A 17,158-nucleotide genomic window follows, 5' to 3' on the forward strand; every position below is an offset into this window, starting at 1 on the left:
GAAAACAAACCCAGCCTATCCAATCTTTCCTCATCGTTAAAATTCTCAAGTCCAGGCAACATCCTCATAAATCTTCTCTGTACCCTCTCTAATGCAATCACATCTTTCCTGTAATGTGGGGACCAATACTCTAGCTGTGGCCTAACTCGTGTTTTATCCCTGCTCTTTTATTCTATGCCTCGGCTAATAAAGGCAAGTATTCCATATGCCTTCTTAACGACCTTATCTACCTTCAGGGATCTGTGGACCTGCTCTCCAAGGTCCCTTTGTTCCTCTACACTGCTCAGTGTCCTACCATTTAATGTGTATTCCCTTGTTAGACCTCCCAAAATGCATCACCTCACACTTCTCCAGATTCAATTCCATTTGCACTGTTTTGCCTACCTAACCAGATATCTTCCTGTAGTCTACAGCTTTCTTCTTCATTATCAACCACACAGCCGATTTTAGTATCATCTGCAAACTTCTTAAGCATACCCCCAACATTCAAGTCTAAATCATTGATATATACCACAAAAAGCAAGGGACCTAGTATTGAGCCCTGCGGAACCCCACTGGGAACAGCCTAGCAGTCACAAAAACACCCATCAACCATTACCCTTTGCTTCCTGCCTCTCAGCCAATGTTGGATCCAACTTGCCACTTTTCCCTAGATTCCATGGGCTTTTACTTTCGTGACCAGTCTGCCATTTGTGACCTTATCAAAAGCCTTGCTAAAATCCATATTCACTACATCAAACGCACTTCCCTCATCGACCCTCCTTGTTACCTCCTCAAAAAATTCAATCAAGTTAGTCAGACACGACCTTCCCTTAACAAATCCATGCTGACTGTCCTTGATTAATCTGTGTCCTTCTAAATGAAGATTATCCTGTCCCTCAGAAATTTTTCCAATAATATTCCCACCACCGAGATTAGGCTGACTGGCCTGTAATTGCTTGGTCTATCTCTTTCTCCCTTTTTAAACAACGATACATGTTAACAGTCCTCCAGTCCTCCAGTCCTCCGGCACCACACCTGTAGCCAGAGAGAATTGGCAAATGATGGTCACAGCCTCTGCTATTTCCTCTTTTGCCTCTCTTAAAAGCCTGGGATACATTTCAGCCGGGCCTGGGGATTTATCCACTTTCAAAGCTGCTAAGCAAGGGGACTAGAGTATAAAAGCAGAGATGTCCTGCTAAAACTGTACGTGGTATTGGTGAGGCCACACCTGGAGTACTGCATACAGTTTTGGTCTCCGTATTTAAGGAAGGATATACTTGCATTGGAAGCTGTTCATAGAAGGTTCTCTTGGTTAATTCCGGAGATGAGGGGGTTGACTTATGAAGATAGGTTGAGTAGGTTGGGCCTATACTCATTGGAGTTCAGAAGAATGAGAGGTGGTCTTATCGAAACATATAAGATAATGAGGGGGCTCGACAAGGTGGATGCAGAGAGGATATTTCCACTATAGGGGAAACTAAACTGGGGGGCATAGTCTCAGAATAAGGGGCCGCCCATTTAAAACTGAGATGAGGAGAAATTTCTTCTTTGAGGGTTGTAAATCTGTGGAATTCTCTGCCCCAGAGAGCTGTGGAGGATGGGTCATTGAATATATTTAAGGCGGAGATAGACACATTTTTAAGAGATAAGGGAATAAAGGGTTATGGGGAGCAGGCAGGGAAATAGAGCTCGGTCCATGATCAGATCAGCCATGATCTTATTAAATGGCGGAGCAGGCTCGAGGGGTCATATAGCCTACTCCTGCTCCTATTTCTTACATTCTTATGTTCTTATAAGCCTCTTAATACTTCCTCTCTCACTATATTTATTTCATCTAATATTCTTCCTCCCTGATTGCAATGTCTGCATCGCCGCTCCCTTTTGTGAAAACAAATGCAAAGTATTCATTAAGAACCATACCCACGTCTTCTGCCTCCTCACACAGATTACCTTTATGGTCTCTAATAGGCCCTACTCTTTCTTTAGTTATCCTCTTGCTCTTAATGTATTTATAAAATATCTTTGGGTTTTCCTTGATTTTACGAGATAGAATTTTTCATGTTCTCTCTTTGCTTTCCTAATTTCCATTTTAATTGCACCCCTGCACTTTCTATATTCTTCTAGAGTTTCTGCCCAATTGAGCCCTCGGTATCTGTCAATAGCCTCCCTTTTCTTCTTTATCCTACCCTGTATGTCACTTGGCTTCCAGGGGGCTCTAGATTTGTTAGTCCCATGCCTTTTCTTTAAGGGAACCTACTTTTTCTGAACCCTCAGGATCTCCTCATCGAATGCCTCCCACTGCTCTGACACTGATTTACCTTCAAGAAGCTGTTTCCAGTCCACTTTGGCTAAATCCCATCTCAGCTTAGTAAAATTGGCTTTTCCCCAATTGAAAACTTTTAATCCTAGTCTATCTTTGTCCTTTCCATAACTACCCTAACTATAACTGAATTATGATCACTAGCACCAAAATGCTCTCTCACTGATATCCCTTCCACCTGCCCAGCTTCATTCCCTAAAACTAAGTGCAGAACTACCCCCTCCCTTGTTGGGCTTGTTACATACTGGCTAAAAACATTCTCCTGAATGCATTTTAGGAATTCCGCACCCTCGATAACTTTCACACTCATTTTATCCTAGTTAATATCAAGGTAGTTGAAATCCCTTACTAATACTACCCTGTAACTTTTGCACTTCTCAGAAATTTGCCTACATATTTGTTCTTCCATCTCCCTCTGACAGTTGGGGGTCTGTCGTACATTCCCAGCAGTGTGATCACCCCTTTTTTGTTCTTCAATTCAACCCATATGGCCTCATTGATGCTCCTTCTAACATATCATCCCTCATCACAGCTGTAATTGTTTCTTTAATCAATACTGCGACCCCCCCTCCTTTTTTTTAACCCCGCTCTCTATCCCGTCTGAAAACCCTGTATTCCATTCACACATCATTATTCTTCGCAGACCTGGTAAACAAGGGAAGTTTATACGGTGAACTCTTTACTATTAGAGTTCCACTGCTGTTTGCTTAGCTGGGAAAATTAAACACTATACATAAACAAAAGTAACTTTTTTGTCAACAGAAGATTTTATTCAGCCTATAAAAGAGCTAACTAAATTGGCCGAAAAACAAGTCTATTTAAACATGGTTGAATGAACACCTGACTTTATCACACGTAGATAAGGGACTCTTACAAACTCTTAGCCAGTTGCATCATCGCCACATCCAATCCTCTGCTCAACTAGTTAAAAACCCCTTTTATAGATGAATGGATGAAGGGACGGACACAAGGTGAAAGTAAAAAGGCCATATGTCCACATTATTTGTTGCATAAGCAACATGAATTACATCACAACACAGATAATCACCACCAGATGCATTTATCAAGAGTAGTTAAAAAAAGGCTCCTCCTCAGAGATTTGCATGGCTAATACAGATTGCCCAAAACCTATTTTATTGATAGCAGAAAGCTACATGACTGGCTGTGGCTTGAATACAGACTTATCCAATTATGGTCACTAATGGTTACTGGGCCCTCACAAGTGGGTTATCAGTTGACACTGACCTTCCAGCACTGGTAGTGGGCGAGTTTCTAGCACTGACTTGCTAGCTCTAAGCTCAACCCTACTTCCTAACCCCACTTTTATTGGAATTTTCATTACTGTAAAGTTTAACAGTTACCAGTTGCCTATGTTGAAGGATAGAGAGTTGCAAATGTACTTCAACTGTGGCTTATTGCACCTTTATATAGCTAAAACATGACATTTTAGTTTTGCATCATGTATAAAATGCAATAACGACACTATGGGATTTTCACTTTGATAACTCCAGGATCAATCACCGTGATACAAGTACAAAGGATCCATCTTACAGCTCCCACATTCATTTACACTTCACTCCAATATACTGGCTCAATCATCTTGAGCTATGCTGCACTATTTGCGATTCCTGTGCCTTATATATTTGCATGGATGGAATCAGCATTCACCACCAGGCTGGTTTTTCAACATCTGACCTTTGGGTTCTACTGCAGACAATGCAGCATCTTACCTTGCACTTCCAGCACAACGTACATCCGGCAATCATTGCTCTGTCATAACAACGGACTCAGTAATCACTTGAATAATGAAAAATTCTGCTTGTATTATTTCAATGGCCAACAGTATGTCCATGAATCGAGCAGCATATAGAGAGCACCTCGCAGATGCTCCATCCCAAATGCTGCTCGAGCATGTCCAGATGACTAGTTCTCACAAAATGTTAAGTAAAGATCACAAGACAATAGGCAGCCATTTAAAGAGGGCTAAGTTTGTGAATCTTGGTTGATTGTTCATGGTCAGATCTTTCAGTTGTTTATGTATTCATCTTCCTCAGATTCTTTTCCCACCCTCTGTGCCTCCAAAAGCAATTGCACAAATATAGAAAGTGCTGCAGTATTTGTCAAAATAGTACAGATATGCAAGTACCACATTAACCAGAACAATCAGCATTCAGGAAGTGTTAGGAGCGAGATTTATGATCACAAAACACGAGACTGACTGCACTTCAAGTGAGTGCAATTTAGCAGGTCTGATAACTCACATGTGGTACTTCTTTAATGGGGCCTCAACCGTTGAAAAATCACGAATTTGATGATGGATGTACCTATCCTGCCTGCACTGTTCTAGTTTAAAGTCAACCACTACCTGATGAGTTATTGTTAGAACACCAGGGCATGCTCTCTCGCCATTCCTTTTAGTCCACGTCTCATTGCAAATATTTGTATGTGGATCATTTTCGTTCTGAAATAAGAATTCCTAATGCTCAGGGCGTACTGCAATGATCTCTCCAATTCCAACTCGAGAGTTACTTTGACCACTCTTTAAGTTTTTGAGAGAATAAAAGTGTCTTGCCTTGAAATGTTTGGAGGGTGGGAAGCCTGTATATCCCCTCCTTCCCAAGGTGGATGTCATGATAGGGAAGGGCAAAAGGCAAACAAAAAAAAATAGCTGGTTAAGGAAATAAAAGATTTAAGAACTAAGAAAGAAGGTGACAAATGTTATTAAATTGTGCCAACAATCTAAAGCTATGCATTCAAGTCAATTTTGAGAGTTTGCATGTATTCCAAATTCTTAAGTAAACGATCAGGAGATCATTTATGAAAAGATTAGATAGTTCATATACACTCGGTTCCTTTTGTCTGCATAAGATTCTTCTCACCCCTTCCCCACACCCTACCTTTGTCATCACCTAAACTTGATATGGATTCTTCCAGTCTTACATAAGTGGAAAGCTGCTGGTTTGTTCTATTAAGATCTGTTATGGGTCATAAAGAAAAATAATGTTTTGTACATTGGCACTGGCCAGAACCAAAATCTTTTGACCAAGAAAGTGTAAATCATGATCAGATATTTTGTATGCAACATGTATACCAGAAAACAAAAGGTGAATGGTTTATATTTAGAAGGCGTGGAGAAATCAAGCAGATTACGTACCATGCTTATGTCTCCATTTGAAGCGAAAGACCTGCATGGAGATTACTGTACAAAAGCAGCCGCAGGAATGGGCCATGACCTGACTTCTCTGCTTCTCTATGGTAAAGCAACAGGCCACTATGCTTCTGTCCAACAGCAAGATTGGGAACTTAACACATGGAAAATTGCACATTTGAACAAGTATTCTCCATGCCTTACTACACTGGAGCATTATCAAATAGCACCAGCAAGTCACTTCGTGACAAACATCTATTACACAGCTAAAGAATCACACTTTTTATATTCTAATTAATAAGTATTCCGTGCCGATCAGATCTGAGCTTGTTTCGGGACCAGTATCAAAGTACACAGACATTGGAGTGGAACAAAAAGGTTAACGTCAGCTGCTGACCACAGAGAAAGGTCTCTATTAGATAGCGTGCTGGCCGCAGAAATAGTTTTCAGATGTCCTAAATTTTGATAACTCGGTCAATAGGCCTAACCACAAGTCCCACAGTTACTCATTTGTGTACAGCATTGCTTCAGGGCTCACTTCAAATCATGACGCATCAGGGAGCCACTTTCAAACCTTGCTCATGGGATCAGTAAGGAGACAGAGCCAACAATAGTGATGTCCTCTGAGAACAGCGGTAAGATTTCAAAAACATGTTAATGGGTGATACCAGACTGCCCATTCTTCAGAACACAGTATGAATGGAGCCCCATTCTGCCTGTTTAGCATTGGGGTTTGGGAGAATAGCACAACAAGAAAGAAAATACATCTACAAAATATTGTTTCCCCCCCCTTGCAAACTTAAAGCAACTCCAATGCTGCATTAAAGCACATTGTCAAATGCAAGGACTTCACTGCAAAAAATTCCAATTTTGACAAGCAAAACATACCTTAATGTTCAAAAAGTTCAAAATTCTGAACTTGAAGCATTACATTTTAATCCCAAAGTCAACTGATGACATCATCCAGGGGAAAAGTTCACATAAGAACAGGCATGAAACACAAGAGTCAACTTTAACTCCTGGACATGAATGTGGCCTAGTGAGAGGCCGACACACTCAGGACCAGCAGCACGGAGGTTTAGCCAATTTTAATAGCCGGACCCGCATCTATATTCTGCAGGATGGGCTCCAGCCCAAACCTCGTGAATGATGAGGAATCTGGTGGGGTGGAGCGAGATTTCGGACAGCATGCTGGGGACCATAGGGCATTGGGCCCGGGAAGAGGCACAATGCACTGATGCACCATTCAGTGCAGCAGTATTAATCTGCACAATTCCTGGCACAGGAATGACACTGCAGTGCAGTACTGCGGGGCTGCTGTCGGAGGTGCCGTCTTCCGGATGAGCAGCTAAGCCAAGGCCTTCTCTCTCAGGTGGACATAAAAGATCCGATAGCACTATTTCAAAGAAAGGCAAGGGAGTCCTCCGCGGTGTCCGCGCAAATATTTATCCCTCAGTCAACATCTGAAACAGTTTATCTGGTCATTTTCACATTTCTGTTTGTGGGAGTTTGCTGTGTGCAAATTAGCTGCCACGTTTCTTACAATAGTACAATAGTAATACACTTCAAAAAGTACTTCATTGGCTGTAAAGCGCTTTGGGCGGTGGTCATGAGAGGCGCTATATAAATGCAAGTCTTTCTTTTTCTTTTCACAGTATGTTCCCAAGCTCAACTGGGACATCTGAAGAGACTGATGTGTGGTGCTCCACACGGAGAGAGGAAATGTGCAGAAGAGAGAGAGAGAAAGAGAAAGAAAGAGAGAAAGAAAGAGAGAAAGAGAAAGAAAGAAAGAGAGAAAGAGAAAGAAAGAAAGAACGAAAGAAAGAAAGAAGTATTTTTAAATGGATTGTAGTATTTGCTAGTTTAAGGCAATAATATAAATGGTCTAATAAAGCCTTATTTACTCCTTTGTTAATGAACTATAATAACATTATTAGTCTCTCTCACCACCCCCAGTCTCTCCCACACCCCAGTCCCTGTCACTTCCCAGTCTCTCTCTCTCTCTCACCCTTCAATCTCTCTCTCTCACCCCACAGTCTCTCTCAACCCCCCCGAGTCTCTCCCCCCCCCCACAGTGATCTCAGGCCGTCCCAAAGCGATCTCTTCCCCCCACCCCCCACACAGTGTTCTCAGGCCGGCAGTCTCTGGCCTCTTGTCGGTGCCTCTCGGGGCGGGGGTGGGAGGGGGGAGAGCTTGAGAGCTGCAGGCGCGTGCGCACAACTTGTGAGCCGAAGATTCCAGAGTCAAAAGGCCTCCTCCACCCGCTGCACTCCGCTCCACTTACCGCCGAGAAAAGTGGGATAAAATTCCCGCCCACACAGCCCCAGTGGTACCGGCCGGTAAAAAATGATACATCCCTGGGTACCGCTGAAAAACAGGCAGAACTTTGGTTTCACCAATTTCCCGCCGCACCCCCCCCCGGGTCCCCCCCCCCCCAAGGGTTGTTAGAAATATAAAATACATAAACATTTAAATTAGGGAATATATCAGAGTATTACGTTGTGTTGGTTGCTTTTCCTGCACCTTTAAAACAGCCCTGATGTCAGATTTTTTAATGACACAATTTCCTGACCTAGACTGTGTAATCCTTTCCATTTTTCTTTCAAAGATATTTCAATGTTTTTACAGTAACCAATTCACTAATGGCCCTGCCTTCAATTACTCAGAGTGCACACAGGTCAATGGGGTAATTGCTTCAGAAAGGTGAAAAACTGACAATCAGGTCAGTCTAAAAGGGATACTTCAGTTTGGGTGGGGAGCTCCAATTTTGGTTATTTTTCACTCTACTCTCGTGCCTACATTCCATCCTTCTCTCCACCACCCACCATTCCACAATCAAAAAATACAGTCAAGCGATTCGTAGTTCCAGCCCAAAGAATTAGCCAGGGCACGGATCTGGGTCTTTTTTTTTATTCATTCATGGGATTTGGACGTTGCTGGCAAGGCCAGCATTTCTTGCCCATCCGTAATTGCCCTTAAGAAGGTGGTGATGAGCTGCCTTCTTGAACTGCAAAGGGCAGTTAAGTGTCAACCACATAGCTGTTGGTTTGGAGTCACCTTTATGACATTCCAGTAGTTTCATAAACACCATTGGGGGGGGGCGAAATTGCCCCACTTTATAGCCCCATTAGTGCCTCTGGGGGGGGGGCACACGGCAGTTTTCGCCCGGGGGAGGGGAGGCTGCCGCCTCCCGGGAAATTGCCTGGGAGGTTTCGTCGGCATTGACCCAGCAGCGCTGCACCCGGGCCGCCCTGCGACTGGCGATGACATCATCGCAGGCGCGGTGACTCTCCACCGCCCCATGCCGACCGCTTGACGCCCAGAGGGGGAAGTTGCCCCATGGGCCGCGAGGATGGCACGAGGGGGATGTCAACACCAGCTTCGCGGGTCACGAAGCTGGCGAGCGCCCGGCTCTCGCGGCACTGTTTAAAGTGGAGGCCTGTAGCGCCCTAGGGCCGCCATCTTTGTTTGTCGGCCGACTCTTGGGTCGGCCCAACCACAGCATGGCCCGGGCCACCATCGTGCAGCCCGACACTCTGCCTTGGTTGCCAGGCGGCCCAATGGGCAGCCACCAAAGGGCCATGCAGAGTGCGCAATGGCCCCCCCACCTTTAATCCAAGGGGAGGGGTGGTGTGGCACGTGATTGCTAAGCGGAGAATCCGCAAAGTGCTGCATACAGTGCCGCATTCCTGCCCCGGGACCCGTCCCTAAAGGAAGCAGAGCACCAGAGACAGCACTCCACTTTGTCTGAGGGGCGGTCAGCCCAATTCAGCGTCGGGGGTGGTACTTCCGAGTCAGGCACAAAAAGTCCTGGCCCCGGAAGGTTTCCACCCCCAATTGGGGCGTCGGGCAATTTCGCCCCTTAGCTTTTTTATTCCAGATTTATCAAATTAACCGAATTTAAATTCCCCAGCTGCCATAGTAGGATTTGAACTCATATCTCATGATCATTAATCCAGGCCTCTGGATTACTAGTCCAGTAACATAACCAATCTATGCTACCGGTGCCCCATCTCCAGTCTTTTCAAAGGGAAGACCTTAGCTGTTTGATGGCCACCCTTTTTCTCCATACCGGCATGGCTGACAAAACGTACTTTGTGCAGAATCACAAGGATGATAGATAGCCTGCAATTTTAGGTCAAATCTATTTACAAGCAACGCACGCTATATGTAGCTTTAAGAAATAAACCAATTTGACAAAAACAGTAACAGAGGTACTTTGGGTTGTATTTTCCGGTGATGTGCCCTTCTGTTTTCGCCCCAAAGGGGCGGCAATGGCGGCGGTGAGCTCTTCTGGGCAGGAGGCCAGCATCCAGCGCCCCGCGGGATTTTCGGGGACGGTTTTGCGGGGGCGCGGAGCAGTACCGCCCAGATGAGTTGAGCCGGTGTGCAACGCCCCGGTTGCGACACCAGCTCGCTTTTAGACTCCCGCCTGACCCGTAGCACTACTGTAGCACCGCCCTGCTGGAAACGCCTGTGAAAGCGGGCGGTCCGACCTGTACCGGCCAAGGTGAGGTAAGTAATGTCCATCTCAGGTAAATGTGATTGTTCTTTCTTTTTTTTTTGCGATTTATGTTGTGGTGGCGTGGGCTATGTATTGGCAATGGTTCTGGTGTTTTTTTTTCAAGTTGTTCCTTTGCTCCCCAGGCCTCTCTCAGAGAGCGCTCCCAGGCCGGCTGTTTAGCTCGGGATATTCACAAGCTCAGCCGGCCTAGTGCCAGAGAGGTGTACAATGCCTCCCTTAGTGCTCTGCCCCACACTCAGGGCCCTGCTGCTGAATTTTGATGACTGAGGCGCAAACTATTCCCGGGCGCAAATTTTACCGCCCCGCCGCCATTACCGCTATTACCGCCCCGAAATCAGCAAACCCGAAATCAGCAAACCCGAAATCAGCAAACCCGAAAATCCAGCCCTTTAGCTATAACTGTTATAACCATTCCAGGAGGATAATGGCACCGCATCTCACTATAGTATCAACCTCATATTCCATAAAACACGAAGCACACATTGGGCAGAAGACTATGATTACTGAGTGCACACAGGCACTGTAGTCGTGGAAATGATCCGGTTCCTTAAATTCACTTCACTTCATTGCTATATTAGAGACAGATGGGAATATTTGGGAATTGAAATGGGAAAATAAACTCACACACATTGAACTACAGATTCAATTCCATCGTCACACAACCTCAATCCATCATGGATACCTCTTGAATTCAACCCCCTCCCCTCCCCCCCCCCCCCCCCAGCCATTTTTGGATTACCCACATTTAGTAGATAAATGACTAACAGCTGGCAAGAAAACTGGTTCAATATTTCGCCTCAACCAGTCAGATTAAATAACTCTGGAAGAAATAAAGAAACATCCTAAAGGGTTTTTATTTGTGAGATGGATGTTTCAGTTCATCGAGTTGAAATAAGCTCTCTTTCAGGGAATGTAGCATTTCCCTCAATCCTTGCCCCCCCCCCAAAGTCAAACTGCAGCAAGACCAGTCAGGTACAGCAGACTGCCGAGTAAAGCTCTATCCATGCAAACCCCACTGATGTCCCTTACACCACCCTCAGAGAAGCACTCTCTGCCTCACTACCATTCCAGATCTGTCAACATTAAAGAAATGCTAGAATACAAATTATGATCAGCAACAATGACATAAGTTGCAAACCCATTAAGTGCAAGGAGCAGTTGTTAATTATTTTGTAAAGCAAAGAGTGACATATATCAAAATAGGTGAAACCAAAATATATTGAGAGATGCTCTTCAAGTCCACAACAGATGACGTGTCCAGTGATTACTTTACAGTAATAGAAATAGATGCCATATAGAATGATTACATTACCTGTATTTCTTGCCCAAAACCTTAAATCTGTGTCCCCTAGTCCTTGTACCATCAGCTAATGGGAACAGCCTTTTGCTGCCTACCTTATCCAAACCCGTCATAATCTTGTGCACCTCTATCAAATCTCCCCTCAACCTCCTTTGCTCCAAGGAGAACAACCCCAGGTTCTCCAATCAAACCTTGTAACTAAAATCCCTCATCCCTGGAACCATTCTGGTAAATCTCCTCTGCAACCTCTCAGGAATCGTCAGATCCTTCCTAAAGTGTGGGATGCAATACTCTAGTACTGACCTAACCAGAGCTTTACAAAAGTTCAGCATAACTTCCCTGCTTTTGTGCTCAATACCTCTATTTATGAAGCCCAAGATCCCATATGCTTTGCTAACTACACTCTCAATATGTCCTGTCACCTTCAAAGATCTATGCACATGATCCCCCAGCTCCCTCTGTCCCTGCACACTCTTTGGAACTGTGCCATCAAGTCTATATTGCCTCTCCCTATCCCTTCTGCCAAAATGCACCAACTCTCACTTCTCTGTATTAAACTTCATCTGCCATTTGTCTGCCCATTCTGCTGGCCTATCTATGTCCTGTGGCAGAGGGTGATTGGTATCATCCTCACTATATGCCACACCTCCAGGTTTGGGATCATCTGCAAATTTTGAAATTTTAGTCTGTATTCCAATATATGTGTATAAAGCAGTAGTTAACCCTTGGGGAATACCACTGTCTACCATCCTCCAGTCTGAAAAACAACCATTTACCACTACTCGCCGTTTTCTGTCCTTAAGCAAATTTCTTATCCAAGCTGACACTGACCCTCCTATTCCATGAGCCTCAATTTTGTTAACCAGCCTTTTATGTGGTACTTTGTCAAACGCTTTATTAAAATCCATATAGACAACATCCACTGCATTCCCATCATCAACCTTCTCTGTTACTTCATCAAAAAATTCAGTTAGATTAGTCAAACACGATCTGCCTTTTACAAATCCGTGCTGGCTCTCCTTAATTAATTTAAACTTCTCCAAGAACCTGTTAATTTTGCACCTGACCTTACACACCACTGACATTAAACTGACCGGCCTGTAGTTACTAGGATGTCCTTACACCCTTTCTTGAACAAAGGTGTCACATTTGCCGCTTTCCAATCCTTTGGTACCTCCGAGGGGAGATTGGAAGATTATGGCAAGCCCCGTTATCTCCACCCCCACTTCCCTTCGCAATCTGGGATGCAAGCCAATCAGACCACGCGACTTATCCACTCGAAGCATATCCAGCCTTTTCAGTACATCCTGCCTATCAATTTTCACCCCATCCATTACCTCTATCATCTCCGCTTCTACCGATAGTTTGTCAGCATCCTCTTCCTTAATAAACGTCGGTACAAAGTACTCATTAAATATTCTAGCCTTGTGCTGCGCCTCTAAGTATATATCACCTTCTTTGTCCCTAAAAGGCCCCACCCCACCTCTTACTACCCACCTACTATTTACATACCAGTAGAAGATTTTTGAGTTCCCTTTTATGTTAACAGACATTCTATTCTCAATATTCTTTCTTTGCCAGTCTTATTTTCCTCTTCATTTCCCCTCTCAACTTATTGTATTTGGCTTGGTTCTCACTTCAAGAATTCACCTGACATGCAACATGCACCCTATTTTTTTTGTTCCATCATATTTTCTATCTCCCTCAAAATCCAAGGAGCCCCGGCTTTGGTTCCCTTACCTTTCTCTCTTGTTGGAATGTGCTTATCCTGTACCTGAAACATCGCCTCCTTAAAGATTACCCATTGTACCGTTGCAGTTTGTCCTGTCAATCTTTGGTTCCACTTTTCCCCTCTCATCCCACTGAAGTTAGCCCTCTTCCAATTTAGAAGTTCCACTTTAGATTGTTCCTTGCTCTTCTCCATTACTAATCTAAACCTTATGATACGATGATCATTCTTACCCAAGTGTTCTCCCACAGACACTTGGCCCTCTCGGCCCACCTCATTCCCCAGCACCAGATCCAGCAATACGTCCTTTCTAGTTGAGCCGAGAATATACTGGTCAAAAAAGTTCTCCTGAACAAATTTCAGAAATTTCTCCCCCTCCTTTCCCTTTACTCGAACATTATCCCAATTGATATTTGGGTAATTAAAGACTCCCAATATCACCGCTCTATACTTTTTGCACATCTCTGTGATTTCCCTGCTCCTTTATCTCTCTCTCACTATTTGGAGGCCTATAGAATACCCCCAATAGCATGATCATACCCTTTTTGCTTAACTCTAACCAAATGGATTCTGTCCTTGTCCCTCAAGAACATCCTCTCTTTACACTACAATGTCTTCCCTAATCAACACTGCCTCCCCTCCTCCCTTTTCTCCTTCCCTATCTTTTCTGAACACCTTGCATCCGTGAATATTAAGCACCCAGTCCTCACCATTTTGAAGCCACCTTTTCGTTATTGCCACTACATCATATTCCCACATGGCTAATTGTGCCTGTAGCTCAACAACTGTGTTCAACACACTATGTGCATTTACATACATGCATTCTAAACCTGTCTTTGTATTCCTCATTGTCCTTCTTAGTCTGTTCCTATCTAATATGGTACTACTTCCTTCTCTGGTGCTACAGGTACAACGTCACGAATACGGAATTCAAAAAAGCGGAACTGTCCAAAAAACGGACATTTTGCAGATTGCAGAAGGAGTCGTCCAGTATCAGGAAATATTTCCCGAAAACCAAAATTTTTCTAAAAAAACATCACATGATGGAAGGAGTCATCCGTAATCTGGAAATATGTTCCGAAAAGCGGACATTTTTTTTTAAAAATGGCACATTACAGACCTGCGATCGGTACGAGCGTTTCGGAATGCCCCACAACCCTGACAACGTGCAACCCGAGCCGACCCGACCTAACCCTCATGTGACCCGAGCCAATCCCACCTGACCCATGAACTCCCCGAGCCGACCCGACCTAACCCTCATGTGACCCGAGCCAATCCCACCTGACCCATGAACTCCCCGTGACAAGGCCTGACCTAACCCTCATGTGACCCGAGCCAATCCCACCTGACCCATGAACTCCCCGAGCCGACCCGACCTAACCCTCATGTGACCCGAGCCAATCCCACCTGACCCATGAACTCCCCGAGCCGACCCGACCTAACCCTCATGTGACCCGAGCCAATCCCACCTGACCCATGAACTCCCCGTGACAAGGCCCGACCTAACCCTCATGTGACCCGAGCCAATCCCACCTGACCCATGAACTCCCCGTGACAAGGCCCGACCTAACCCTCATGTGACCCGAGCCAATCCCACCTGACCCATGAACTCCCCGAGCCGACCCGACCTAACCCTCATGTGACCCGAGCCAATCCCACCTGACCCATGAACTCCCCGTGACAAGGCCTGACCTAACCCTCATGTGACCCGAGCCAATCCCACCTGACCCATGAACTCCCCGAGCCGACCCGACCTAACCCTCATGTGACCCGAGCCAATCCCACCTGACCCATGAACTCCCCGAGCCGACCCGACCTAACCCTCATGTGACCCGAGCCAATCCCACCTGACCCATGAACTCCCCGTGACAAGGCCCGACCTAACCTGACTCAAACGCTGTGGTCTTTTTTACCGATTTATAGGTATTGTGCATTTGTGTTGTTTGCCATCGCAACCATGTCAAAAAGGCCAACAGATACCCGAATGGGTAATACAGGTAGTGCAAAGAGGAAGCGTAATTCATTGTTAATTGCCAAGAAAGTGGAGTTACTCCAAAGATTAGATAGATGTGCTTCAGTGGGAAGATTGAATGAGGAGTATGGTGTTGAAATCGCTACCATTTATGATATAAAAATACAGAAAGAACAGATCATGAAGTTTTATACAGAAAGTGACGTTCAGAAAGAAATGAGTAAGAGAAAAACTATGAAAAAGCCTAAAAGTGATGTGTTGGTTCGAGTAATGATGGAGTGGTGGCAACAGAGAAGTGAAAAGATTCCTTTGTCTGGCCCAATGGTGATGCAACAAGCCAAAATATTCCATTCTTCAGGTTGGCTAACCAAACTTAAAAGGTGTCATGGCATCAGGCAATTGAAAGTATGTGGTGAAAAAGCCTCAGCACTTCATGAGGCAATTGAAGGTTATATAGATGAGTTGGTTAAACTAATTTTTTTTTTTAAATCCAATTTCGTTCCAGATCAACTCTAACGCCAAAGATCACTTTGCGCCAATGTGTTTGATCTTAGGCCAAAAGGCCGAGAGGCAACATTGCACCGTTCCTGGAAATATTGCAATACCAGGTCGGTTCATGGAGTGGACAGGGCATGCCCCTGATCCAGCTCCCTGTCCAAAAATCAATTCAATATCATGTCCCCATAGGGGATATTAAACTGATAAGAACAGATACTACACTTGATCTTAGCCAAAAGGCCGAGAAGTTGGTTAAACTAATTGCTGATGAAAACTTTTCGGCTGAGCAAATCTATAATGCCAACGAAACAGCACTGTTTTGATGCTTTATACCGAGAAAGACATTAGCAGCAGCAGGAGAATCGCAGCCAGCAGATGTTAAAGATGTGAAAGATAGACTAACTGTGCTTGCTTGTGCAAATGCGACGGGGACACATAAGTGTAAGCTTATGGTTATCGGGAAAAGACAGCGTTCAAGATGTTTCAAGCACGTGAGAGTATTCCCAGTGCATTATTATGCTATTAAGAAAGCATGGGTAACCAGGGTAATTTTTAGGAACTGGTTTGAGAAGCATTTTGTTCCCCAGGCGCGTGCTCATTGCACGGCAGCTGGCCTTGAAGAAAACGGCAAAATATTCTTGCTACTAGATAATTGCTCAGCACATCCCGATGCTGAGCTTCTAGTAAGGATAATGTCCATGGAATCTATTTATCTCCCAATGTAACATCACTAGTACAACCAATGGACCAAGGAATTTTGAGATCAATAAAGTGTCTCTACAAAAACAAATTCATGAGGTGTTTGCTTAGTGCTGTGAACAGAAACATGGGGATAACAGCGTTCTCAAAAGATTTCTCTGTGAAGGACACCATATGGGCAACTGCGGATGCGTAGAATGAGGTATCTAGAGACACCTTGACTACATAAGAATTAGGAACAGGAGTAGACCATCTAGCCCCTCGAGCCTGCTCCTCCACTTAACAAGATCCTGGCTGATCTGGCCGTGGACTCAGCTCCACTTACCCGCCCGCTCCCCATAACCCTTAATTCCCTTATTGGTTAAAAATCTATCTATCTGTAACTTGAATACATTCAATGAGCTAGACTCAACTGTTTCCTTGGGCAGAGAATTCCACAGATTCACAACCCTCTGGGAGAAGAAATTCCTTCTCAACTCGGTTTTAAATTGGCTCCACCATATTTTGAGGCTGTGCCCCCTAGTTCTAGTCTCCCCGACCAGTAGAAATAACCTCTCTGCCTCTATCTTGTCTATCGCTTTCATTATTTTGAATGTTTCGATAAGATCACCCCTCATCCTTCTGAACTCCAACGAGTAAAGACCCAGTCTACTCAATCTATCATCATAAAGTAACCCCCTCATCTCCGAAAGCAGCCTCGTGAATCGTCTCTGTACCCCCTCCAAAGCCAGTATATCCTTCCTTAAGTAAGGTGACCAAAACTGCACGCAGTACTCCAGGTGCGGCCTCACCAATACCCTCTACAGTTGCAGAAGGACCTCCCTGCTTTTGTACTCCATCCCTCTCGCAATGAAGGCCAACATTCCATTCGCCTTCCTGATTACCTGCTGCACCTGCAAACTAACTTTTTGGGATTCATGCACAAGGACCCCCAGGTCTCTCTGCACCGCAGCATGTTGTAATTTCTCCCCATTCATGCTTGGCA

The 17,158-nt window shown here is 44.7% G+C and overlaps 1 protein-coding gene and 1 pseudogene across 1 annotated transcript in view; both read right to left on the reverse strand.

Annotated features, from left to right (window-relative positions):
- The window catches only part of LOC139266308 (multiple epidermal growth factor-like domains protein 6), a 496,732-nt gene that overhangs the window by 317,876 nt on the left and 161,698 nt on the right, over positions 1-17,158 (reverse strand). The gene's annotated exons all lie outside the window — the stretch shown is intronic.
- Positions 15,548-15,726, reverse strand: LOC139266520 (U2 spliceosomal RNA; annotated as a pseudogene).

This window comes from Pristiophorus japonicus, chromosome 6 (assembly GCF_044704955.1).
Source record: "Pristiophorus japonicus isolate sPriJap1 chromosome 6, sPriJap1.hap1, whole genome shotgun sequence".
In the NCBI taxonomy this organism is placed as follows: domain Eukaryota; kingdom Metazoa; phylum Chordata; class Chondrichthyes; family Pristiophoridae; genus Pristiophorus; species Pristiophorus japonicus.